Genomic DNA, 25223 nt, shown 5'->3' on the forward strand with positions numbered 1-25223 from the left:
GAATAGTAGTGGTGTGAGTGGATAATCTCGTCTGGTTCTGGAGTTTAGTGGGAATGCTTCCAACATTTCCTCATTCAATAAGATACTGGCTATGGGTTTATCATAAATTGCATTGATTATGTTGAAGATTATTCCTTCTATACCCAATATGCTTAAGGTTTTCATCATGAAAGGGTGTTGTATTTTTTCAAATGTTTTCTCTGCATCATATGGTTTTTGTGTTTCAGTTTGTTAATGTGATATATCACATTAATTGATTTGTGAATGATGAACCATCCCAGCATACGAGGGGTGAATCCCATTTGGTCTGAGTTAATGATCTTTCTGATGTGTTCTTGTATTGGATTGGCTAGTATTTTTTGAGGATTTTTGCTTCTATGTTCATCAGGAAAATTTGTCTTTAGTTTTCTTTCTCTGTTGGATCTTTTTTTCTGGGTTAGGAAGTAAGGTGATGCTGGCTTCATAGATGGAGTTTTGGAAGATTCTCGTCCCTTTCAATTGTTTGGAATAGCTTGAGAAGAATTGGAGTTAGCATTTCTTTAAATGTCTGGTAGAGGGGCTGGTGCTGTGGTGTAGTAGGTTAAAGCTCTGGCCTGCAGCACCAGCATTCCACATGTGCTCCAGTTTGAGTGCCAGTTTTCTGCTATGGCCTGGGAAAATAGTGGAAGATGGCCAAAGTCCTTCAGCCCCTATACCTATGTGGGAGACCTGGAAGAAACCCCTGGCTCCTGGCTTCAGATCAGCTCATCTCTGGCCATTGTAGTCATTTGGGAAGTGAACTAGTGGATGGAGGACCTCTTTCTCTCTCTCTGGTTCTACCTTTCTCTGTAACACTATCTTTCAAATAAATAAAATAAATATTTTTATATTTTTATTTTTTTAAAATATTTTATCTATTTTTTGAGAGGTAGAGTTACAGACAGTGAGAGGGAGAGACAGAGAGAAAGGTCTTCCGTCTTTTGTTTCACTCCCCAGGTGGCTGCAATGGCTGGAGCTATGACGATCCAAAGCCAGGAGCCAGGTGCTTCTTCCTGGTCTCCCATGAGGGTGCCGGGGCCCAAGGACTTGGGCCATCTTCTACTGCTTTTCCAGGCCACATCAGAGAGCTGGATTGGAAGAAGAGCAGCCGGGACTAGAACTGGCACCCATATGGGATGCTGGCACCACAGGCAGAGTATTAACCTACTGTGCCATGGCACTGCCCACCCCCCCCCTTTTAACTATTTTATTTATTAATAAATATTTTTAAAAAGTTTGGTAGAATTCATCGTGGGAGTCATCCAGTCCTGGGCCTTTCCTTGTTGGAAGGTTCTTTTGTACTGATTCAATCAATCCCTGTCTTGATTATTGGTCTGTTTAGGTTTTTTATGTCTTCATGGCTCAATTTTGGTAGGTCATATGTGTCCAGGAATCTACATTTTTTCTAGGTTTCACAACTTATTGTCACACAGCTCTTTGTAATAATTCCTGATTATTCTTTTTGTTTTTGTAGTATCTACCATTTTCAGAGGGTCAGGGAGAGAGAAATGCACTCCTTTGTATCCTGTAGGTCGTCAGGTACACTGTCCCCCACAGGGCTCCAGGCTAGACTCACGTCAGACTCTCCCCATGGCTTTATCACCAGTGGCTTGTGCTGTTGCAGTGTGGTCTCACCTCATGCTCCAATGCTTAAGGCTCTCGACTGCTGGGGTCCTGTGTTGTGTCTGTGCTCGTGCTCATGCTGCGCACCTACGCCCTCCACGTAGATCCACAGCGTCCCTTCCATGGAGTTTGCACTGCAGTTTTCTCCTTAGATCTTTCTTGAGATTCCACTCTCTTCACTTTTTTTTTTTTAAACTCGTGTGATGACTTTTAATGAGATACAGTTCACAATCCTTCTGTAGAAAATTTGTGGAATATGTAGGATTTTTGAAACCAAACATTTGTATTTATTTATTTTTTTGAAAGGCAGATGTACAGGGAGGCAGAGGCAGAAAGAGAGAGAGAGAGAGATCTTGAATCTGCTGGTTTACTCCCCAGATTTCTACAATGGCTGCAGCTGGGCCAATCTGAAGTGAGGAGCCAGGAGATTCTGCTGGGTCTCCCATGTGAGTGCGGGGGCCAAAGGACTTGGCCCATCCTCCACTGCCTTCCCAGGCACATTAGCAGGGAGTTGGATTGGAAGTGGAGCAGTCGGGACTCAAACCAGCACCAATATGGGATGCCGATACCGCAGGTGGCAGCTTAACCTGATACACCACAGTGCTGGCCCCATAGAAACCAGACTTCTGAGTAATGCACATTCAGACTGTGCTCAAAGCCAGTGTGGTCAATGGCTACCACACTGTGCAAAGCAGTTACAGAAACTTTTTTTTTTTTTTACAAAAGACTACTTATTTGAGATATAGAGTTACAGATAGAGAGAAGGATAGACAGAGAGAAAGGTCTTTGAATTGCTGGTTCACTCTCCAAATGGCCGCAAAGGCTGGAGCAGAGCCAATCTGAAGCCAGGAGAGAGGAGTTTCTTCCGTGTCTCCTACTCGGATGCAAGGCCCCAAACACTTGGGTTGTCTTCTACTTCTTTCCCAGGCCATAGCATAGAGCTGGATGAGCAGCCTGGAGTAGAATAGGTGTCCATATGGGAAGCTGGCACTGCAGGTGGAGGCTTAACCACTATGCTACAGCACTGGCCCTGAAACTTTTTATCATCACCAAGTCTCTGTTGTGCTGTGGGGTACATAGGAGCATACATGTCAAAAGTCATCAAAGTGCATGCTCAGAATGCGTGAATTTGTTGCATGTTAATTATGTATCAATGAGAGTTTGACAAAGTGTTATTACTCTGATTTGATTAAAGAAGCATTGATAGACTAATCTGGGATTTTAGTAATTTTTTACATTGATTTTATACCATTAAATAAAGAAAAAATCTTACAAACATCACTGTTGCTTCCTTTTCTAAAATAAGACACTTCTTCATTTTGGAGTTGGAGAGACATGGAGATACAAAGAGAAAGTTTCTATATACCAGTTCAGTTCCCAAATGCCCACAATGGCTGTGGCTGATCCATCCACGCTGGCAGTCTGGAACTCAATCCAGGTCTCCTACACGGGTAACAAGGACGCAAATATATGAGCCATTCCAGGGTGTGTGTTCACAGAATTGGGAGTGGAGCTGGACTTGAACTCAGACACTCATTTATGCATGTGGGCGTACCAAGAGAGGCATCTTAATCACTAAGCCAAACACCCATCCACCTCTTTTATTTTTGCTGCTTGAGCCAGCAACAAACTGCTATGTTGATAGCTTTGAATTTAACATTTATTCTGAGTTTTCATTTTTAAGCTAAGGTTTTCAATTCTTACCTTGCTTTAGAAAATTAAAAAATGTATTCTTTGGAGATTTAAACAATTTTGTAACCATTTTTTTAATGCTTTAATACTGTTCATGAAGCTTAATATGCTAGAAGAACTGCCAACCATTAAAAAGTGTTTTCCTAAGGTGGTTTATGTAATTATTAGAAACTATTGGTGCATAAAATAAAATCTTCACATCTAGTTCAACTTCCAGATGCTAGATCATTGCCTTTCCCAGAGAACTGAATAGAGTTTGAGAGAAAAATCACGGAGGCACCTCCATGGGGGTGTACAGAAACCTTGTCTGCCTCATTGAATAGACTGCATCCTGAACAACTTGGTCAGTATCTGACACTCAAAAAATTTCTGTGGAATGACCACATGAGTGAATGAGCTTAGGTATTAAACAAGTCTGATTTATTATAGATTGCTTAAAAAAAACCATTGTTAGTTAGAAAGGCAGAATGACAGATGGAGATGGAGAGGGAGGGAGGGAGGGAGCAGGAGAGCTCTCCCATTCTCTGCTTCACTCTACAAATACCCACAACAGCCAGGGCTGGGCCAGGCTAAAGGTAGAAGCCAGGAACTCAATCTAGGTATCCAATGTGGGTGACAGAGGCCCAGGTACTTATGCCACTAATCACTGCCTTCTTTGGTGCATTAGCAGAAAGTTGTATTGGAGGTGGAGGAGCAGGATTTGAACCGGCACTCTGATATGGGAGGCAGGCAACCCAAGGGGTAGCTTAACCTGCTGAACCACATGTCCACCCCTGGATTTTGACTCTTTTAAAATTTATTTATTTTTATTTATTTGACAGGTAGAGTTACAGACAGTGAGAGAGAGAGAGAGAGAGAGAGAGAGAGAGAAAGAGAGAGAGAGAGAAAGGTCTTCCTTCCATTGCTTCACTCCCCAAATGGCTGCCACAGCCTAAGCTATGCTGATCCGAAGCCAGGAGCCAGGAGCTTCTTCCGGGTCTCCCATGTGGGTGCAGGGGCCCAAGCATTTGGGCCATCCTCTACTGCTTTCTCAGGCCATAGCAGAGCTGGATCGGAAGAGGAGCAGCCGGGACACAAACCAGCGTGCATATGGGATGCCAGGGCCATGGGTGTGAAAAGTCAGAGCTCTCCTCCATGGCTGATGGGAATGTAAAATGGTGCTTCCACTTTGGAAAACAGTTTGTTTCTCAAGTGATTAAATGTGGGACTATCATATGGCCTAGAAATTCAGCTGCTACATATATATCCAAGAGAAGTGCAAACACGTCCACAAAGAAAGCTGCACACAAATGGTCAGATCTGTATTAGTGATAATGGCCAAAAGGTGGAAACAATTCAGTTATTCACCAATGGATAAATGGGTAAACAAATGTTTTGCAGCCACTTGGGGAGCCAACCAGTGGATGGAAGACCTCTCTCTCTCTCTCTCTCTCTCTCTCTCTCTCTGTCTCTTCCTATCTCTGTGTCACTCTGCCTTTCAAATAAATAATCTTTTTTAAAAATGCGGTGTATATTACAATGGAGTATTATTTAGATATAAAGGGACACACAGACTGTCACATGATTAGATCTTGAAAGCATTATGCGGACAGAAGTCAATTTCAAAAGACCACACACTGTACAGTTCTATTCCTATAAAGCATCCAGAGTAGCGAATCTGTAGGGACAGAAACTAGACTGGTGCTTGTTTAGGGCTCCTAGAAGGCATAGTATATGGAATTGATAGCTAAAATATATGGGGTTTCTTTCTAACATGGTGAAATGTTCTAAAATCAATTGTGGTGGTTGAATACATGTGTAAATACACTGAAAATCAATGGTTTGTGCAGGTTAAATGGGTGAATCATGTAGTATATAAATTGTATCTCAATATAAATGTTAGGATTCTAAAAAGTCTTTAGTGACAGTGAAACCCAAACTCGGGGCCAGCACTGTGGCACAGCGGGTTAACGCCTGCCCTGGCCTGAAGCACCAGCACCTCATATGGGTGCCAGTTCTTGTCCCGGCTGCTCCTCTTCCAGTCCAGCTCTCCGCTATGGCCTGGGAAAGCAGTACAAGATGGCCCAAGTCCTTGGGCTTCTGCACCTGCGTGGGAGACCCAGAGGAAGCTCCTGGCTCCTGGCTTCAGATCAGTGCAGCTCCAGATGTTGCGGCCAATTGGGGAGTAAGCCATTGGATGGAAGACCTCTCTCTCTCTCTGCCTCTCCTCTCTCTATGTGTACTTCTGACTTTCAAATAAATAAATAAATCTTAAAAAAAAAAAAAAACCCTGGCCAGCGCCGCGGCTCACTAGGCTAATCCTCCACCTTGCGGCGCTGGCACACCGGGTTCTAGTCCCGGTCGGGGCGCCGGATTCTGTCCCGGTTGCCCCTCTTCCAGGCCAGCTCTCTGCTGTGGCCCGGGAGTGCAGTGGAGGATGGCCCAAGTGCTTGGGCCCTGCACCCCATGGGAGACCAGGATAAGTACCTGGCTCCTGCCATCAGATCAGCGCGGTGCGCCGGCCGCAGCGTGCGGGCCGCGGTGGCCATTGGAGGGTGAACCAACGGCAAAGGAAGACCTTTCTCTCTGTCTCTCTCTCTCACTGTCCACTCTGCCTGTCAAAAAAAAAAAAAAAAAAAAACCAAACTCATCACACCATGCCTCATCCTCTATGCAAGTATTCACAGCCCCTTGTTCAGAAACAACTCATCATGGAGTTCCACAAATTATGCAAGTAGTTCTGGCTTGGTGTTTTGCACACTGGTGTTCCTGCTGTTGCAGACTTCTTCATGTGTGCCACCAACTCTAGCTTTCACTGCTTCCTTTGCTTCAGTGTCTTTTATAATGCTCCCCTCATTCTGAGATCTGCCTGACAAATGCCTGCTGATCTTCCAAGTCTATTCATTGGTCACCTTCATTTCAAAACCTCTGTACCTGCTAGTGCTTACCTGCCACGTATGATAATTGGAGCTTATGATAAGGGCAGATAGTCCTTTCTTAGTGTCTCACTCTCATTCTCCCTTGTTGCTCTCTGGTCCTATGTGTTCTGATGGTTGAAGACTTTCCAAAATATTACCTGTCTAAATGCTGAATCTGGATTCTGAACCATGCCTTTGGCTGTGCAGTGTACCCTATCTGACTCCTGTTGGACATATCCTTCTGGAAGCAGCCTAGAGCCTGTTGCTGGGCTGTGAAACTTGCCAGGCCCCTCCAGTGTGGCTTGAAAGCCCACACTCTGCACTCTGCTTTGCTCTGAGATCGATGGGACTAAGATCAAAACTGTGCTCTTCTCAAGTTGTCCCGACTCGGCTCCTCCTGTTTAGCCTTATCGCATGTTAACTATGCCTTGGCACTGCTTCCTCTCCCTAGATATCCTCTCCTAAGACCAGCAGCAGTTTTCTCTGACCACTTCCTGGCTAAGGCTGGGTTAGATATTCTTTTCAGGCCCTACTTCCTGTGCACAAAACAGGTGCTTATTGTGGCCTTTAGACTGTGTTGTAATCATTGTCCATTATCTCCCTCTCCCATTGGCTAGAACTTGTCAACGCTGTTTCCTACTTTGATATTTGATGAATGAGTTTTACTTTCTGATGTATCTCCATGGACTTATCTAGCTGTTGGGCTGCAGCAAAAATTAGAATTTGGAATATTATTATTTCTAACTATCCTTTTATTTTTGCTTAATTACATATATCACAATGCTAGTTAATGAGTATGAAGTTGTTATAAGGGCAACTGAATCTGTTTTTTTTTTTTTTTTCCAAGTCAACATTTTACCAAGTTCACAACGGTCATTTACCACATGATACTTTTTAAATTAAACACATAACATTATTTCATTTATCTAAAAGGCAGAGTTACATAGAGAAGGAGACAGAGACACATAGAGAGAGACAGATCTTTCATTTACTGGTTCACCCCTCAAATGGACGTAAGAGACAGGGGCTGAGCCAGGCCAAGGCCTGGAAGCTAGAACTTCAGCTGGATCTTCGACATGGGTAGCAGAGGCCCAAGCATGTGGGCCATTTTCCGGGGCCAGGAGTGACAGTAGCAGGGAGTCATATACGAAGTTAAGCATCTGGGACTCAAACTGGCACCATATGAGAAGCCAGTGTCACAGGAGGTAGCCTGACACACTGTGTGCCACAAACAGGCCCCCATAATCATGTTTTAGTCAATGAAAGGCTATGCGCATGTATTTACGGCAGTTGTCTCCTAAGATTATAAGGAGCTGAAGATTGATTGCCTGGTGACATTGTAACACAGTGCAACACATTACTCATGCATTTGTGGTGATAATATTGGTCTAAACAAACCTACTTAGACAGGTTTAGTCACAAACTCACCATTGTGTTATAATTGCCTGCAGTATTCAGTACAGTAACATGCTGTACAAGTTTGTAGCCTAGGAGCAAATAGCCGTACCATATAGCCCAGGTGTGTAGTAGGCTCTACCGTCTCTGTGTAAGTAAGCTTTATGATGTTTGCACAGTGATGAAATTGCTTAACAATGTAATCCTGACAACATACCCTTGTTGTTAAGTGATGCATGACTGCACCTTGTTATTAATAGCAAATTAATTGTGTTAGGTTTCTGAGGTGGCTGCATCTCAGCAGTGTGTCATAGGGCCTCTAATGCCAGATCGTGAGTTCCTGACAGCTGGGGCTTGTTCACATTTGTCTCTGTAAAACTGGAATCTAGCATAAATTTTTGACTGTATCAATATGTGTTTGTTTAATTGGTGGCTGGTTGACAAATTATAAAGTGAAATTATTTTTTAAAGATCCTCAGAGTTGCATAGAAACAAAGAGGAGATGGAGGCTATCTGCAGTCATTTATCTTTTAAAACTTCCAGTTGTCTCAAGGCAGCTTCTAAGTCCAGAGTCCTTTGGAATTTGGTAGCCTTTTCCAGGCAGGTTACTGTTCAGGGGGAGTAATATGCAAAATAGTGGAAGTGTGGGTACACTCCTGGAGTGTTGTTGCTTTTACACACATTGGCAAGTGATTTCTAGCCTGTTACTGTGGATGTTTTAAAAGTATTCCTGTGGGCTGGCGCCGCGGCTCACTAGGCTAATCCTCCGCCTTGCAGCGCCAGCACACCGGGTTTTAGTCCCGGTCGGGGCGCCAGATTCTGTCCCGGTTGCCCCTCTTCCAGGCCAGCTCTCTGCTGTGACCTGGGAGTGCAGTGGAGGATGGCCCAAGTACTTGGGCCCTGCACCCCATGGGAGACCAGGATAAGTACCTGGCTCCTGCCATCGGATCAGCGCGGTGCGCAGGCTGCAGCGCACGGGCCGCGGCAGCCATTGGAGGGTGAAACAACGGCATAGGAAGACCTTTCTCTCTGTCTCTCTCTCTCTCTCTCACTGTCCACTCTGCCTGTCAAAAAAAAAAAAAAAAAAAAAGGAAAAAAAAGAAAAAAAAAGTATTCCTGTGGAATGTGGTAGGTGAACCGACAAGTCTGTTTCATAGCCCTTTCATCAGATGCTCAAATCACAACACTTTTACAGCATAGTACTCCAAGGAGTTCACAATTACAAATGGTGCAGTGGAAATAGGATCTGCCTTAGAGATCATTATTCCAAGATTGTGTTCACTGACATCTAAGATGTGACTTCATCCAGGTCATCCTGCTTTGTTGAGTCTTTAAAATGAGGGTGAATGGCTACATTCTAATATCCTGAGATATTCTTTTTTCTAATTATTGATTCTAATCAATGCTGGAAGAATTTACAAAGTAAATGGATGGATTGTCTCCCTGTCTTAGTCTGTTTGGACTATCACACAGTATCACAACCTGGGTAGCTTATAAACAACAGAAATGTATGTCACAGTTCCAGAGGCTCAAGAGTCCAATACCAAGGCACCAGCAGGTTCCAGGTCTAGGGAGGGCCTGTTTCTCCTGTTTCAGAGATGGTGCCTTCTTGTTGTGCCCTTACATAGTGGAAGGGATGATCAGGCTCCCTTGGGCCTTTTTTATAAGAGCTCCAATCCCACTCATGAGTGCTCCATTCTTACAACCCTCCAAAGACCTTGCTTCTTAATATAATTACATTGGAGATTAAGTTTTGAAGGATCAAATCTGTGCAACACATTACTTTTTAGGCAGATAACACATTTTTAATTTTAGGCAGATATAAACATTCAGTTCATAGCTTTCCATAAAATGAGGAAGAAGTGGGAGGTGAGGTAGCAATTAAGCCACTACTTAGGATGCCTGGTTTCCAGTTCTGCCTCTGCTTGTAATACATTCTCTTTTTTTTTTTTAATATATATTTTTTTGACAGGCAGAGTGGACAGTGAGAGAGAGAGACAGAGAGAAAGGTCTTCCTTTGCCGTTGGTTCACCCTCCAATGGCCGCCACGGCCAGAGCACTGCAGCCGGCGCACCGCGCTGATCTGATGGCAGGAGCCAGGTGCTTATCCTGGTCTCCCATGGGGTGCAGGGCCCAAGCACTTGGGCCATCCTCCACTGCACTCCCTGGCCACAGCAGAGAGCTGGCCTGGAAGAGGGGCAACCGGGACAGAATCTGGCGCCCCAACTGGGACTAGAACCCAGTGTGCCGGCGCCGCAAGGCGGAGGATTAGCCTAGTGAGCTGTGGCGCCAGCCATACATTCTCTTGTAAATGTACATCTTGGAGGGCAGCAACTGATGGCTCAAATAGTTCATTCCTGCCACCCACATGGGAGATCAGGATTGAGTTCCAGGCTCCTGACTTTGATCTGGCCCAGCTTTGGCTGCTCTGATCATTTGGAGAATGAACTAGCAGAGGTAAGATTCGCCCCACCTCTCTCGCTTCCTCCCTCTCTCCTCCCTCCCTCCCCCAACTATGGCTGCCTTTCAAATAAAATGAAAATGAGTTTTTTTTAAAGATTTATTTTATTTATTTGAAAGACAGAGTTACAGAGAGCGGTAGAGATACAGAGAGAGGTCTTCCATCCACTGGTTCATTCCCCAGATGGCAGCAACAGCCAGAGCTGCGCCAGTCTGAAGCCAGGAGCCAGGAACTTCTTTGGGGGTCTCCCTCATGGGTTCAGGGGCCCAAGGACTTGGGCTATCTTTTACTGCTATCAAAAATGAGTTTTAAAAAGAGATTAGACTATTGTAAAGGTTTGTCCAAGCTTTATGTACCCCCCAAGAAGAAAAGATTGCTGCCTCAGCCCTCACTCCATAAGAGATATTGGGCTTATTTTTCATTCCCATATGAAATTGGCTCCTAGCTTGTGGTTGGAAAAATGAGGTGATTACCCTAAGGACTCTTGATTTGCTGCATGACTGGTATACATGGGTTATGTTCTGGAGTAGCTCCAATATAAAGCACAGATGGCTACTTCAGGGATGTGTACTGAGTTTGAATTAGTTTGTTTTTAAGGATTAAATTTTTTTTTTGTTCATTTGAAGATCATGGGAAGACAGAGAGAAAGAGAGAAAGAAGGTGAGAGCAAGAGTGAGCTAGACAGAGAGATATCAATATTTCATCTGCTGGTTTAGTCCTCTAAATGCCCACAACAGTTGGGGCAGACTCAGGCTGCATCTGAGAGCTGGGAACTCAATCTAGGTCTCCCATATGGGTGACAGGGACCCAACTACTTGAGTCATTTCTGCCTCCCAGGGTTCATATTAGCAGGAAGCTGAATTCAAGAACGAGTTGGGACTCAAATTCAGGCACTCAGGTATGATATGCAGGGATACCAAGTGACATCCTAGCCACTACATCAAGGACCAGTCCTGATTAGAGTTTAGAAACAGCAGAGTGTTGCTGGTGCTGTGGTGTAGCGGGTAAAGCCACCTGCAGTGCCGGCATCTCATGTGGGCACCGTTTCATGACCCGGCTGCTCCACTTCCAATCCAGCTCTCTGCTATGACCTGGGAAAGCAGTAGAAGATGGCCCAAGTCCTTGGGCCCCTGCACCCACATGGGAGACCCAGAAGAAGCTCATAGCTCCTGGCTTCGGATCAGCACAGCTCTGGCAGTTATGGCCAACTGGGGAGTGAACCAGTGGATGGAAGAACTCTCTCTCTCTCTCTCTCTCTCTCTCTCTCTCTCTGCCTCTCCTCCTCTCTCTGTGTAACTCTAACTTTTAAATAAATAAATAAATTTAAAAAAAAAGAAACAGCAGTGTCTCTTCTGACATTGAAAACCAGTGATGATCGTGTTGGTGTCCTCATCAATCTTCAGATATGTGTGTGGGATGGTACCCGCCTAACTTAAAAGAGTGATGGGGTCCGGAGCACAGGGGCACATCTTCCATTGTAACAGGAAGAAATAAGGAGAAGCAAGGACTGACACAGGCAGGTTTCCTGTGTAGAGGTAAGAAGTTGAGGCATTTCTCATCTAACGAGATCTCTCTTCTCAGGAAGTACAACTCAAGCTCCTCAAGAGAATGTGGGAGGTTTACGGAGACGATGTTGAGGTATGAAGTAATTGTCTTAGAGATTGGGAATGTGAGTTTACTGGGGCAACAGAGCAGACATTCCCGGAATATTGTGTATTCATTTGAGATTTGTGTTCATGGTTTGAGATAATTTTCCCTAATATCATTCAAGACATAAAAAGAGGGTATTTAAAAGGGTTTTGTAATGATAGCACACTTGAAAGAGAACATCAAGGGAGTGATAGTGGGGGGGGCATAGGTCTAAGGTTGGGAGGGAGTTAGGTGAGGACAGCATACAAGGGTGTCAGCAATACGCAAATGGCCCCAATGGAAAGTTGTTGCAGTGGAGCTGGTTGTTAACTGAATAAGTGAACTCAAAGGAAGAAAGGTGATGGTAGGAACTTGGATGCTTGAAACTCAGATCATGGGCGTGATAAGGACGGTACCCATAACGTGGATATAGGAATGGATGACTGAGATGTAAGAGACAGTCTCTAGAATTGAGGTAGTTCAGAAATTGAGATACTGTAGCATGCAATGGGTCATCCATGTTGGACGCTGTTCTCACTAAAAATGAGGATTGGACTGGGGAGAATGAGGAGGACTTGGTTGTAGGAGCTGATCCTGTTAAAGAAAGAAGGGGCGTAATGGGAGAATAAAAAGATAATAACATTGAGGAGATGGCAGTGGTATAGCTGCCACAAGCTTCAGTGCTATAAAAGGAAGGGGAAGTGGTTTGAAGTTGCAATGGAAAGGATGAAGATAACCTGCTTTCTAACACCAGCTTATGGAGGATGTGAGGGGGAAAAAAGGACTGCAGGGGAAGTGATGTCTGTGGGACACAGTCTGTTTTCATGAGAAGTAAACACTCAGGGAAAACATCAGAGTGAGGAGTTTGAGAGAATTCAAGAGGAACTGTGGGAAGAGAAGGTGGGTTGCAGTGCATGGGTTGTACTGAGCAGAGGGGGAAATCTGGCAACCCTGGGAGAGCTCTGGACTTGTCATGTGGGAAGGACAGAACCGCAGGTAGGAGGCATCTACTCAAGAGAGCCAACAGGGGCTCAAGATGCTTTTCCCAATCTAAAAGCATTTGGGGAGCCTCATTTAACTAAGCATTAGAATTGTGGAGACTTCCAGGTAAGAAGAGAGATAAAGCATCCTTTAGGGTGGGAACTTGTATTCCAGTTACAATCATGAACTTGTGATTCAGGTAAGACTTGGGTAATAAATCTACTGGTGGAAACATTTAGAGCTCAAAAATAGAAGGCTTTGGCAATTGGAGAGTATCTACTAACACACAACAGTGGGTTGACAAGTGAAAAAAATCACTCTTTTATTCCTCCAGAAGTTTGTTACTTAGTAAGGGTTTTCTAGAGCAAGAATCAATAACTTTCATTAAATTCCAAAAGTGGCCTTTGACTCCCCAAAGAGTGCCAATCTATGGTTTCCATGATCAATTAAACATTGTTAGAAAGTAGGTTATCTTCTTTTCTGAGTTAATTGAAATGTAGACAATTTCCTGAGCTTTTTGTCATCATTTGGACACAAACCTTAATCTTTGGTTTACATAATAGAGTTTTCTGTGAGCTCTTGTTACAGTGTAATGAGAAACACTATACAGAAGAAACTTTGTAATTTTCCATAATTACTAAGAGAGCGTTTGCAACATTTTGCACTTCATAAGTCAGTGAGTACATAAACAGAGACATGGCAAACAGACAAGGGCATGCTGTCCCTGTGAATACTCTTGACTGCATAATAAAAAAGTTGTTATGAACTACAAGGGTTGTACATTAATGGTTTGGCTAGTACTCTGTGGGGCAAGCAAACATCTCATTAATAGGCTTCATTGGAATTGCCAACAATTCTGACTTGCAAGATGAGTTCACCTTTGCGTTAAGAAAAATGTGTTTGACCTGAATATTAGCCACATAAATAAGGGAAGTAGACAACTTATCTGAATGAAGTCCCTTAGCACAGTAAGCTATTTCTAAGTATCTGGAAACTGTATTTATAGTCTTTGAATAATACCCATGGCTTATGTTAATGATGGCGATTATTTACTTATTAAAGAATCCATGAACATTTTCCTTTATTTCTATTTGTTTACCCTTGAGCCACAGCCCCACCTCCCTCCCATGCCAGTCAGAGATATGACCATTCACCTGCATGTTCTCAGGCCCAAGCTTGCTTGCCCTTCCTCCAGTCAACCTAAATTGATCACATTTCATGCAATACTATATGTTTTTCCCTCTCAAATCCATAAATATCAAGAGATAGGAATTCTATCATAGGATGATTTTGACACAGCTACACAGGGTTGTGACTAGTAGTTTCTCTTTGCTTCTGATAATTTCTGATGACTTGAAAAATCTTTAAGAAGGGCTTTCCGAGTTGGCATTGTGGTGCAGTGAGTGATACTGTTGCTGTGATACTGGTATTCTTTATCAGAGTGCTGGTTTGACTCCTGACTGTTCTGCTTCTGATCTGGCTTCCTACTAATGAGTCTGGGAAGGCAGCAGAATTAGCCCAATTGCTTGGGCCCCTGACACATATGTAGTAGACCAGAATGGAGTTCCTGGCCCCTGGCTTAGATCTGGCCCATCCCTGGCTGTTGTGGCCATCTGGGGAGTGAACTAGCAGATGGAATGTTATTCTCTCTCTCTCTCCCTCTCTATCCCTCTTCCTCTCCCTCTCCCCACCATTGCTCTGCCTTCCAAATAAATCTTAAAGGAGATTAGCTTTCATTTTCTATTCTCAGAGTAATAGAAAGTACATAAATGATATAGTATTATGAGTTAAAATAGCAAATTAATATTAAAATTTTAATACAAATATGAAACCACTTCTGTAACATAAGCTAGATTGTAAATTCCATGACAGTAGGAGCCATATCCGTCTTACATCTCCTGGTTCTTCATGGACACTCAATAAATATTTTCTGCAGTAGGTGAATAAAAAATAAGAAATAGGGGTCAGTGTTGTGGTACAGTGGGTTAAACTACAACTTGCAATGCTTGCATCCCATATTGGGGTGCTGATTTGAGTTCTGGCTGCTCTACTTCTGATCCAACTCCTTGCTAATGTATGTGGAAAGGCAGTGGAAGATGACCCAAGAACTTGGGCCTCTGCAATCTATGGGGGAGATCTGGGGGGAATTCCAGGCTCCATGCTTCAGCCTGGCACAGCCCCAGCTGTTGTGGCCATTTGGGGTGTGAATCAGTGGATGAGCCATCTCTCTCTCTTTCTCCCTCCCTCCCTCCCTCCCCCTCTCCTTTCCTTTCAGATAAATAAAATAAATCTAAAGAATGAATAACAGATAATTGACATTTTTGAGGAAATGAATAGATTGGCAGTTTGGAGAAATATAGTTATAAGTCATTTTCTTGTGGCTCAAATTACATAGTTCAAGATGCATTTTTTAAAGATTTATTTATTTGAAAGTCAGAGTTACAGAGAGAGGGAAGGAGGGAGGAAGGGAGGAAGAGAGAGAAGTCTTGCACCCACTGATTCACTCCCCAATTGGCTGCAATGGCTGGAGCTGGGCCGATCCGAAGCCAGGAGCCAGGAGCTTCTTCCTGGTCTCCCATGTGGGTGCAGGGGATCAAGGACTTGGACCATCTTCTATTGCTTTCCCAGGCCATAGCAGGGAGCTGGATCAGAAGTGGAGCAGCCGGGACTCGAACCAGTGCCCATATGGAATGCTGGCACTGCAGGTGGTGCCTTTAGCCGCTACACCACAGTGCTGGCCCCCTCAAGATGCATTTTTAAACTGACTCATTCTATGGAGTTAGAGGGCTTCCTGACTAGTGTTCATTTTCAGACCCAACTGTACGTGATCAGTCAATATAAGAGCTGTTTAATTTTTTTCAGGAACTTGTATTTAGTATCAAATTTTTATTCTACATCAAAAAGATGCCACAACTATGAAAATTGTGAACATTGCAATCTCAGTGCAAGCAGTCAGATGGAACCCTGGTCATCAAAAAAGTAATTCAAATTACCCCAAAAAACAACTGAATTTTTTAAACATCTTTATATATCCAGCCAATGAATTAAAATGGTTAATAAGAAAAAAATACAAATTCAGATGTTTGAAAAAGACAAGTGCTCAGGCATTTCTATTGATTTGATCATCAGTCTCTTGGCCACTCAGCTTCATGCCATTCATCATCTGGCAGGCTCACTCCACCACCTCTGGTGACTCAAGCTTAACCACACAGCTCCCCTTGGAGTCCCATTCTCTGTCTTGATGCAGGCACATAGCATGTGGCCACATTCATTGAACTGATCCTCTTCCATGTAAAATCAAATATGAGATTTCTCACAATGATCTGCATGCTTTCTTGGCCACCCCAGGAATATGGCTTCCACCTCCACCAAAGGAACCTGCGGAGCTTCTTCCAAAGTTGCCACATTCTATCTCAATGGCATGGTCAAAACTGGCACCTCCACCACCACCCATTACCAGGACCATGTGCTTGATGCCAGCACCCAGGGCTTGGCCCATGGCAGGGCCCATGCACTCCAGACTGTTGGTGCCCATGTGTTCCAGGCCCATGTGGTCAATGTTGTTGATGCCCAGGTTATCCAGGCCAGTGACATGCAATTCATCAGCGAGCTCCTTTGCTCCAGGCTGGCCTCCATGCCTGCCGGCACCATATACTCCATGCTCAGATCCCTGCACTCTATGGCACAGCCCATGTCTCCATGGCAGGGCCAGTATGTTCCATGCCAGAGCCCATACACTCAGTGGTCTGGCCCATACTGTGGATGAGTGTGGCCATGGGCTCCAGGTGGAAGCCCATGCTGGCAGCCATGCACTCCACACAGAGCCAATGCACTCCATGGTCATGGCCCAGAGCCCATGCACTCCACTGAGCCCAGGTGGTCCATGACCAGGTCCATACACTTGATCTCAGGGCCCACATGATTCAGGCCATGGCCCAGGCCTGAGACCATGTGCTGCATGCCAGCATCCCCAGTACAGTCAATGCTGGGGCCCATCCTCTCAATCCCCAGAATCCTGCATCTGCCTCCACCATTTATCCTGCCCATGTTCATCTCAGATCCAATTCGCCTCGTGTTTTCCATAGCACCACCAAAGAGGCCCTGCGTGGCTCCCATTTTATTTATTTAAAATCCTATGCCTTCCTTTCCTGTTCTCGCAGGCCCTATGTTTCCCATGCCAATGCCTTTATTCGGGTGATTGGTATCAGTAGGCTGCCCTTCTGTTCCTAACCTCATGCCTCTAGCACCAAGTCCATGGAGCAGTTGTTGTGGATGCTCAGGAGAGAAAAACATCTCCCTTTGGTGAGGCTCTCTCACCCATTTTGATGTACATTGGTCTATCAAAGAGCGGTTGCCCATTAAACATAGATATAGCTTGCACAGCTTCAATGAACTGTTCACAATTCCTATTCCTCACAGTGCCTATTCCTCGACTTTTCCCATCTTTATCCCCCAGAATGTCTGCTCAGACCCCCACAGCAGCCATACTAAATATTTCCTTCACTTTCTTCCAGCCAACGTTATAATACAGATTTGCTACAAATACCGTGCTTCCAAGTCTTCCAGCCGGTAATGCATGGGTAATCTCACTTGGGATGTTAGGATTATCTAGGATACTGGGTAGGATATTAATCATTCCTGGGCCACCTGGTCCCATACCCATCCCACCAGCCATGGCCAACTCTTTTGTGTTGCTCTCATGGCCTATTCACCATCAGAATCTTCTTTTACTTTCAGTGGCCTTCTACTTGTTTAGAACTTCAGCAGATTTTTTTCATACTTTCTGCCATCTTGAATTTAACAACGGCACATCCCCTTGACTTTCCTTCAGGGTCCATTAAGAGTTCCACGTATGTTACCTCACCAACTATTTTTTACCCAGATCTTTAAGTGACTGACAGGTCACATCAAAATGTACATTTGTGATGAAGGCTCAGGATCTCTTTGTTGGATTGACGTATGGTTCAAAGCAATTGCCTCCTCTTTTTATGTTTTTCTCCTTCCTCTTCTCCTTCTGAGTAGGTCATTCTCCTTTGCTCTGGTCCAGAGCCCCATTGTCGCTTGGTACACTGCTCTCCTCCATTTTGGGCTCCTTCGCCGCCACCTCAGCCATTGCTTTGACCCCTGCCACTGTTTTCTCCACATCTGGGCTTTGTGTGAACTGTTTATTTGCATGCAGATGCAGAAATATCCAATAGTGAAGGAAATCGTGGCATGTAAAATGGATTTTATAGTCAAAGATCTTGTGAAGAAATAACCTCATAAACTTATTTTAAAGATAAATGAAGAGGTGAAACCTTTAGATTTCGGTTATTAGGAATGGGGAGCACTCTGTGTTGATGGAACTCTCTATATAAAGGTTGATATAATGGTTATTAAGGCAGAATATGAATGACTTTGGCCCTGGGGATATAAGCTTAATGGCTTCTTTTTTTTTTTTAAGATTATTTATTTGCAAGGCCAAGTTAGAAAGAGAGGAGAGAGAGAAAGAGTTCTTCCATCTGTTGGTTCACTCTACAAATGACTTCAATGGCCCAGACTGGGCCAGTCTGAAGCCAGGAGCCAGGAGCTTCTTCTAGGTCTCCCACATGGGTGCAGGGGCCCAAGTACTCTGTTGTTTTTCCAGGGGCATTAGGAGGGAGCTGGATTGGAAGTGGAGCAGCCAGTACTTAAAACCAGCACCCTTATGGGATGCCAGCAATACAGGCATGGCTTTACCCGCTATGCCACAGCACCAGTCTGAAGTCTAATGACTTCTAAAGAGTGTTGGGAAGTGTTCCAAAGTGGTGAAATTCTAGCCAGAATTTACATGTTCCATGACAATAAATTTTCATTTGTCATTACATTGTAAACATTATCTTGGCTGGTACAGACAGGCTTTATGTAAACAGGGTAAATTTCTCACAGGTTGAAGAACATAATTATTAAAAACATCATCTCAGAAAAGAGGCTACTCAAAAGACAGTTATTGATTAATTTTAAGGAGGACATGGTTGGAAATTGATAAGAAATGTATTGATAAAACAAAGGATTGTCCAAGTTTTCTCCAGATGGCTAAGGCTAAACAGAACTTACTGTACATCCAGATCACATTGACCTGGTAGATAGGATTAATAGTTCTGTCTAGACACACCTCAGACAGGTTGCAGGTGTTTTTCTTGAATTCTTTGCAGGCATTTTAGGGGAAGTTGTTCTTGTAAGAAGTGTTGCCCAATTCTAGAATCAAAAATAAAGGTAATTATACTGTAATAGTTTTTGTCCCTTGACACTTTTCCACGTTACTAAAAACCACTCTTGGGCTTGCCTACTCACCTGAAGTTCTTGCCAGGTTGTTAAATATGGCATCCTGATAAAGTGCCCCCAAGTCAACTCTTGCTTAGCTACCCTTATAACCCCACCTCCTGATCAAGCACCAGCTGTGTTTGCTTTGGAAGACATGCCTAGTGATAATGCACCACCTTGTACCTAATACTGGCTTTGTTCCTCACTTACCTTTCTCCTCTCACTCTTACTTTCTTGGCACCCAGGTCCTCCTTCACTGAGGATTTTGTAGTAAGCTTTGCCTTTGGCTGTGTTTTATGTGGAATCTGGGATTGGCTTGGGATCTTAATGATGTAGTGTGTTCTGCAACGAGGCTGAGTTTTCTTCCTGGTCCTTGGACAAGGCTTTTCCAATAGTAAGTCCCCCTAGTTGAGAGATGAAAAAGGAAAATCCAACGTTTATGTAAAGATGTAAAGGATTTGAAAGGGTAATGTAAATGCTAAATAGATGGATATTTAATATAGTCCCAGGACAGATGTTTTGAACAGTGGTTAAGACGCTGTTTGAGAAGTCCTCATCCTATATTGGAGTGCCTATCTTTGAGTCCTGGTTCTGTTTCTGACTCCAGCTTCCTGCTAATGTTCACCAAGGAAGGTAGCAGGTGCTGAGTGAAGTAACTGGGTCCCTGGCACCTGTGATGGAGACCCAGACTGAATTCTGGGTTCCTGGTTTTGACCTAGGCAAGCCCCATGGAGAACAACATGAGGATGGTGCTGAGCAGAGGCGTCCCCTGGCAGCAGAGAGGAGTGAGGGAGGCTTCCTTGGTTCACAATCTGTAGGTTACTCCTGCTTTGCTGATTGTCCTTAGTGCTGCAAACTGCCAGAAGTAGGAGTGAGAAGGGGAGAAGAACCCAGATTCAGGATTTTAAAGACTTCAGAGTTTAGAATGTCTGCATTGCAGGAAATGAGGAGAGGAATGCTCAAGTACAAACTGGTGGTCACCACATCAGGTTAAATCAAACTTGAAAATCACAAGCCTTCTTTTACATACAACTTTTATCCGAGACCCTTTCTGGGAATAGTTTTGCAATCAGTAAGAGAAGAGGGGCCATGCAATGCTAGGATAGAGACAAAAGCTCACCATCAGGAAAGTTGCTGGAACGAAACTCATAAATGTACTTTTCTTATTTGGGTTAATTAGGTCTGTGACTTGGAGACACAGGCAATTGCTTAGAGATCAAATGTTCCTACAGAATTAATAGATACTGGAAAATTTTATAATTTGCCCTATTTCCCTGTATTGATGGAGTCCTTATTCCCATCACTTTATTTCCTTGTTTGTATGGATTTTGTTTAAAAAACGTATTTGGAAGATGCACACAATAGGCATTTACTATATGTTAATTGTACAATGAAAACACGATAAAGAAAATGATTTTGTGACCCCTTTTGATACCTGAGTGTTCCTGTTCATTCATTAGCGATTATTGACTAAGCACATAATCCATGCTTGATACTGTCCTAGGACTGTGTTTACAGACAAATACAGTAGAGATCAAGTTCCTACATTTGTGGTCCTCATATCTTGGAGTATCAGAGTAGCCCTTATTGGGAGTTTAACCGGCGCCAGGCATATCACACACATGAGCTTGTTTAAAGCTTCATAAGAGCTTTGTAAGGGAGGCACTCTTCTTATCCATCTTAATTTTACAGATGAGGGAGCTGAGACTCAGAGAGATGAAGGCACCTGCCCCTAGTCACACAGTTACCATGAACTGATGAAATTCAAAATCAGAGAATTACAGCTCCAGAGCAGTGTCTGTGATGTGTTGTTTGTGACTAGGAAAAAGTAAAACAGGGATAAGGTCTGGAATTCAAAAGAGGCAACTCTTTAACCAGTGGGTGAGTTTTATATTTGTTTAGTGTCCACTGCCAACCAAAGATCTTTTCACATGTATTCCTTGGGTATGGAGTGGCTCTTGCTAAATTTTGGATAACAGTTTTTGCACTAGTAAATATGTTACTCAGAGAAGTTACTTTTTAGAGATTACCATGGCAATTCTCACTGTTGTGATTATATTATTTTTAAAACAAAGAGTATTATAAGATAGTCTGTGTACAGCCTTCTCTTTCACATTCAGTGATAAGGATTTAAAAGAGAGAAGGCCCCAGAAAGAGGAAGCTGAAGGACATAAAGCCATGATAGAGATCCCTGAGCAACCATTGTGAGAAAAGCATCTTTCAGATATGTTTCCAAAGTAGTTACATTAAATTCATTTGTTGGAGCAGGTGTTTGATGCAACATTTAAGACACCACTTGAGAAGCCTGCATCCCATATGGAGTGCCTGGTTTGAGTCCTGACTCCTCTGTTTCTGATCCAACTTCCTGTTACTGTGTACCCTGAGAGGCAGCAGATGATGTCCCAAATAATTGAATCCATGCCACCAACGTGAGAGTCTCAAATTGGGTTCCAGATTCCTTCCTGGCTTCAGCCCAATTCAGCCATAGGTATTGTGGGCATTTGGATAGTGAACCAGCAGATGAAAGAAACCTTTTCTTTCTCCCTCTCCTTCTCTTTCTGCCTTTCAAATAAAAATGAAAATAAATTTGAAAAATTCATTTGTGTACTGTGATGCAAAGAAATCTGATTATTTGTTTATTTTTCACATTGACCTGAATCTGAGATTGCTTATTCATATAATCTATAAATATCTACTCTTTCAGAGATAAAATGAGGCACTAGAGTATGACTAGCGAAATGAGGAAGAATGGAGTTGGACTCCTTTGTTAATGTCTATGTAGCCAATCTGAGCAGGTTAGGAGAGAAGAGAGGATGGAGAATATTTTGAAAAAGTAGACAGAAGCCTTAAAGGACTTCAGTAAAGGTGTGTGAAAGAGAATAAGGTGCTGAAGAACTGAGGCTACCTTAGCAGGCTTTCACAGCTAACGTCACTGGAGTGAGAGGAAGGGACATATCCGTAGATAGGTTTTTTTCCAGTTCTAAACTTTCAGATCACTCCCTAGTGAACAAAACAGTACTGAAGCAAGAAGACGGATGCCATATTTATACCCTCACTCACCAGCAGAACTGAAACACTGTCCGACCTCTTTCCCATCCTAGAAACATTGGGACAGCTGGCAAATGGGTGGGAGGGCTTGCCTGAACCCGGTCCAAACTGTATTTTCCTGTGAGTGTCTGGGATAGGATTCAAAGCCCTTAAGATTGGACATTATTTAGCTTTCAATAGATTATCAGTTGGATGATCTTTAAAGTGTCAGCCCTTCCTCTTGCTTTTCCATGATTGGGCATATTTATGAGGACAACTGAAACTTTAAATCTCCCACTTTCATTGCCAGTAAAAGCAGCAGAAATGACAGCAATAAAAAGTCTTGGCTTCTCTTTCTGAATCAGTGACCAATCCTTTCATATCCAAGTAAGCTCATGTGACAATAAGCAATGGTCTGTAGCACCATTATCACTAAAGGCCAGCCAGCAATTTTGTTATAATATCTTCCAAGGCAGCTTGTAATTTGGCTGTTTTAATTAAACCTCACCAGCTCAGATTGCAGAAGGAAAGTTCTGGGAATTTTCCATTGAGCTGTCATTCTAAAACAATGTTCTATTATGAATTTGATGTCAGAAATCATAACAATATTTAAAACCAGATAATTAGCATAACAGTGGACTTGAGTGACAGTTTGAGCTTTTGGGAAGTTAAATTAAAATTGATATGCTTCTTTCTCTCTTGAACTGTCCAATCAACACATACACTTTTTTTTTCAGTATGGTCTTATCTAGGGGGCAGTTGGCTACAGTAGTTAATTCTGTACATAAGCAGGGGGATTAGGTTTGATTTCATTTCTTCCTTTTTAAAATTCTAGGTGTGAATAGTGAGAATAATGGTAGTGGTAAATTTACCAATACAGACTGAAGTCATAAAAAATCAAATGTCTAAAAGAATATTTGTGTTTGGGAAGCTCAGGATGCAGCTAGTAACGGGAAAGCTTGTAATTTACTGATTGTTTACTCTTTGCTGGTTACTGGGCTAAAACTCTACCATTTCCTCAGCTAAATCTTAAAGCCACACTACAGAGGAAGATAATAGTAGCATTGCATAGATGAGGAGATTTGCCAACGTCCCCCAGCCAGACTGCAGCTCAGGTCCTCTTGACTTTGGAGCCCACGCTTTAAACTATGATTATTGTCATGATGCTTTCTGCCACAAACTGCTCCCTTCTTCAACAACAAAAAGGGCTTTTCCCCAAGAGTCTACTGTTGTGCATGAATGAGTTCAAACAGAGGAGCACCACACGTTGATACAATTTGATGGTCCTTTATTGCCGGTGATGGAGAGTGGGCTCCTGTCCTAAGAACTCTCAACCCCGAAGTTTAGAGCAACAAGGTTTGTAAAAACAAAAGCCACAAAAACGGGAGGGAGAATACAAGGTTACTAGGGTCAAGCTGACCTAAGGCATGAAATTAATATCAATTACAATCTTGACAGTAGAGAAATTACAATCTTAACATTAATCCAGGTGCAGCTATCTGTCCTAAGCTTGAGTGTTCATGCTAGGGAGTTTCTATGCTCTGCCAAGTGGGGTGCAGTGCACTGTTATTGTCTGAGTTTTACATCATAGTTTCAGACCAGAATCTCATGGTGGGGAGGTTTTTTCTCAAGATGGAGTTTCTGGTGCTCTGAAGTGGAGTCACCACTGTCAAGGTGTTACTTCATTCTCCCCTTTATGGATTAACAATAATCAAATTCTTGATTTTGCCACATCATTACATTGATCAGAAAGGTTATTTAGAGTAACAGAAGCTATACTTTGTCTCATGAAATTTAGCAACCAGTTAAGAATTCAAGGGTGTACAGTCAGTCTGAGGAGAAGGCTATTGTGTAGGACAATCTCTGTGAGAGGCACAGGATGTCACAGTGGGGAGAGGTGGGAGCGGGTCTCAGAGCAAACCTTTCTGTCACAGCTTACAGCCTGTGTACACAAGACATTTTGCTAAAGCCTAAGGGGCTCGCAGACACTTAGCCCAACTGGATGGCCTCAGCAACCCTCTTCCTATTCCCCCTTTTAATCCACACCCTACTACTGTAGGGACCCAGGGTGTCGATTTCATCTTGGATGCTTCCTGTTGATGGGGGTCATTGTCCTGGGGCCCCCTTAGGGTGTGGAGTGAGAAACGGCAGTCAAAACAGGGTTCCGACAGGACGTGGCTTCTAAAGGGGGGGGCAATATCAGCTTGCAGACACTGCTTCGATCCAAGGTTTCATGTGCATTGCCATCTAGAATTTCATTGCTTTAAGTCTGGAAAAAATGAATCTAACAAGCAGATTAAATACACAGGACAGAGTCATTATTAGAGGATATATGAAAGGTGGGAGGGAGTTTTTTCATTTAGAGGCAAACAGAAACTGACAGGAGGGGCTTGATAATAATTATTTGGTATGAATGCCTACCCACATATATGAGGCCCAGCCCTATCTATCTCTTTACACGGGGGACTGGAAGAGACATCCTAAGGGGGGTGTGAACCTCCTTAGGGAAGGTGCCTTGTTGACTCCCATTTCCTAGCTGGCTTGGGAGCAGAGCTGGCCTGAACAGGAGGTCCGTATAGAATAGGCAGGCTCTCTAAAAGCAAATCTACAGCTGTGCCTGCGATGTTACTGACCCTAGGCTGTCCCCCTGATGGCCGTGGTTACTTTGGAAGCTGGGCAGAGTGAAGGGCTTTTCAGCTTAGAGCCAACAAGGTCTGCGGCTCTGACCTGGGAGTCCTTTGACTCCAGGGTAGTTCCATTGTCAGTGACCCAGCTCTGGACTGGCAGAGCTGGTAGAGGGTGGCTTCTGTTATGACTGCTGTCTGTCTGAAGCCCTGGCTTTCCACATTGAAAACCAACGCCATTTGGGGTGGACTGGCCTTGTTGGGTCTTTTTGATGGCAGACCACTGTCTAAAGCTGTTATTAATTGTCCTGTCACCTATCCTCACATTACTCCTGTTGTCTAGCTCGCTCTTTTTTTTCTCAGTCTTTGTTAAAGTAGACCACAGAAGAGGTCTTTAGGTTATCATGCCAGGGGGTGCTCAATCTCATCCCTATTTTTTGGTAGCTTGAGCTAGAAGTCTGTAGTCACAGGCATATTTTGATACTATTCTTTCTGTGACGTAAGATGATGCCCATGAGGAAAGTTGTATCTCTCCAGGTAAGATCGAACATGAAGATCACCTTATCCAAAGTGCCTATAAATTTTGAAGTAATT

General features: G+C 43.5%; 1 long non-coding RNA gene and 1 pseudogene across 1 annotated transcript in view; one reads left to right on the forward strand and one right to left on the reverse strand.

Annotated features, from left to right (window-relative positions):
• The window catches only part of LOC103348678 (uncharacterized), a 181396-nt gene that overhangs the window by 67205 nt on the left and 88968 nt on the right, over window positions 1-25223 (forward strand). The gene's annotated exons all lie outside the window — the stretch shown is intronic.
• LOC100347312 (heterogeneous nuclear ribonucleoprotein M pseudogene) lies at window positions 15797-17818 on the reverse strand (annotated as a pseudogene).

This window comes from Oryctolagus cuniculus, chromosome 3 (assembly GCF_051225735.1).
Source record: "Oryctolagus cuniculus isolate XC-2025 breed Fujian yellow rabbit chromosome 3, ASM5122573v1, whole genome shotgun sequence".
Classification (NCBI taxonomy): Eukaryota; Metazoa; Chordata; class Mammalia; order Lagomorpha; family Leporidae; genus Oryctolagus; species Oryctolagus cuniculus.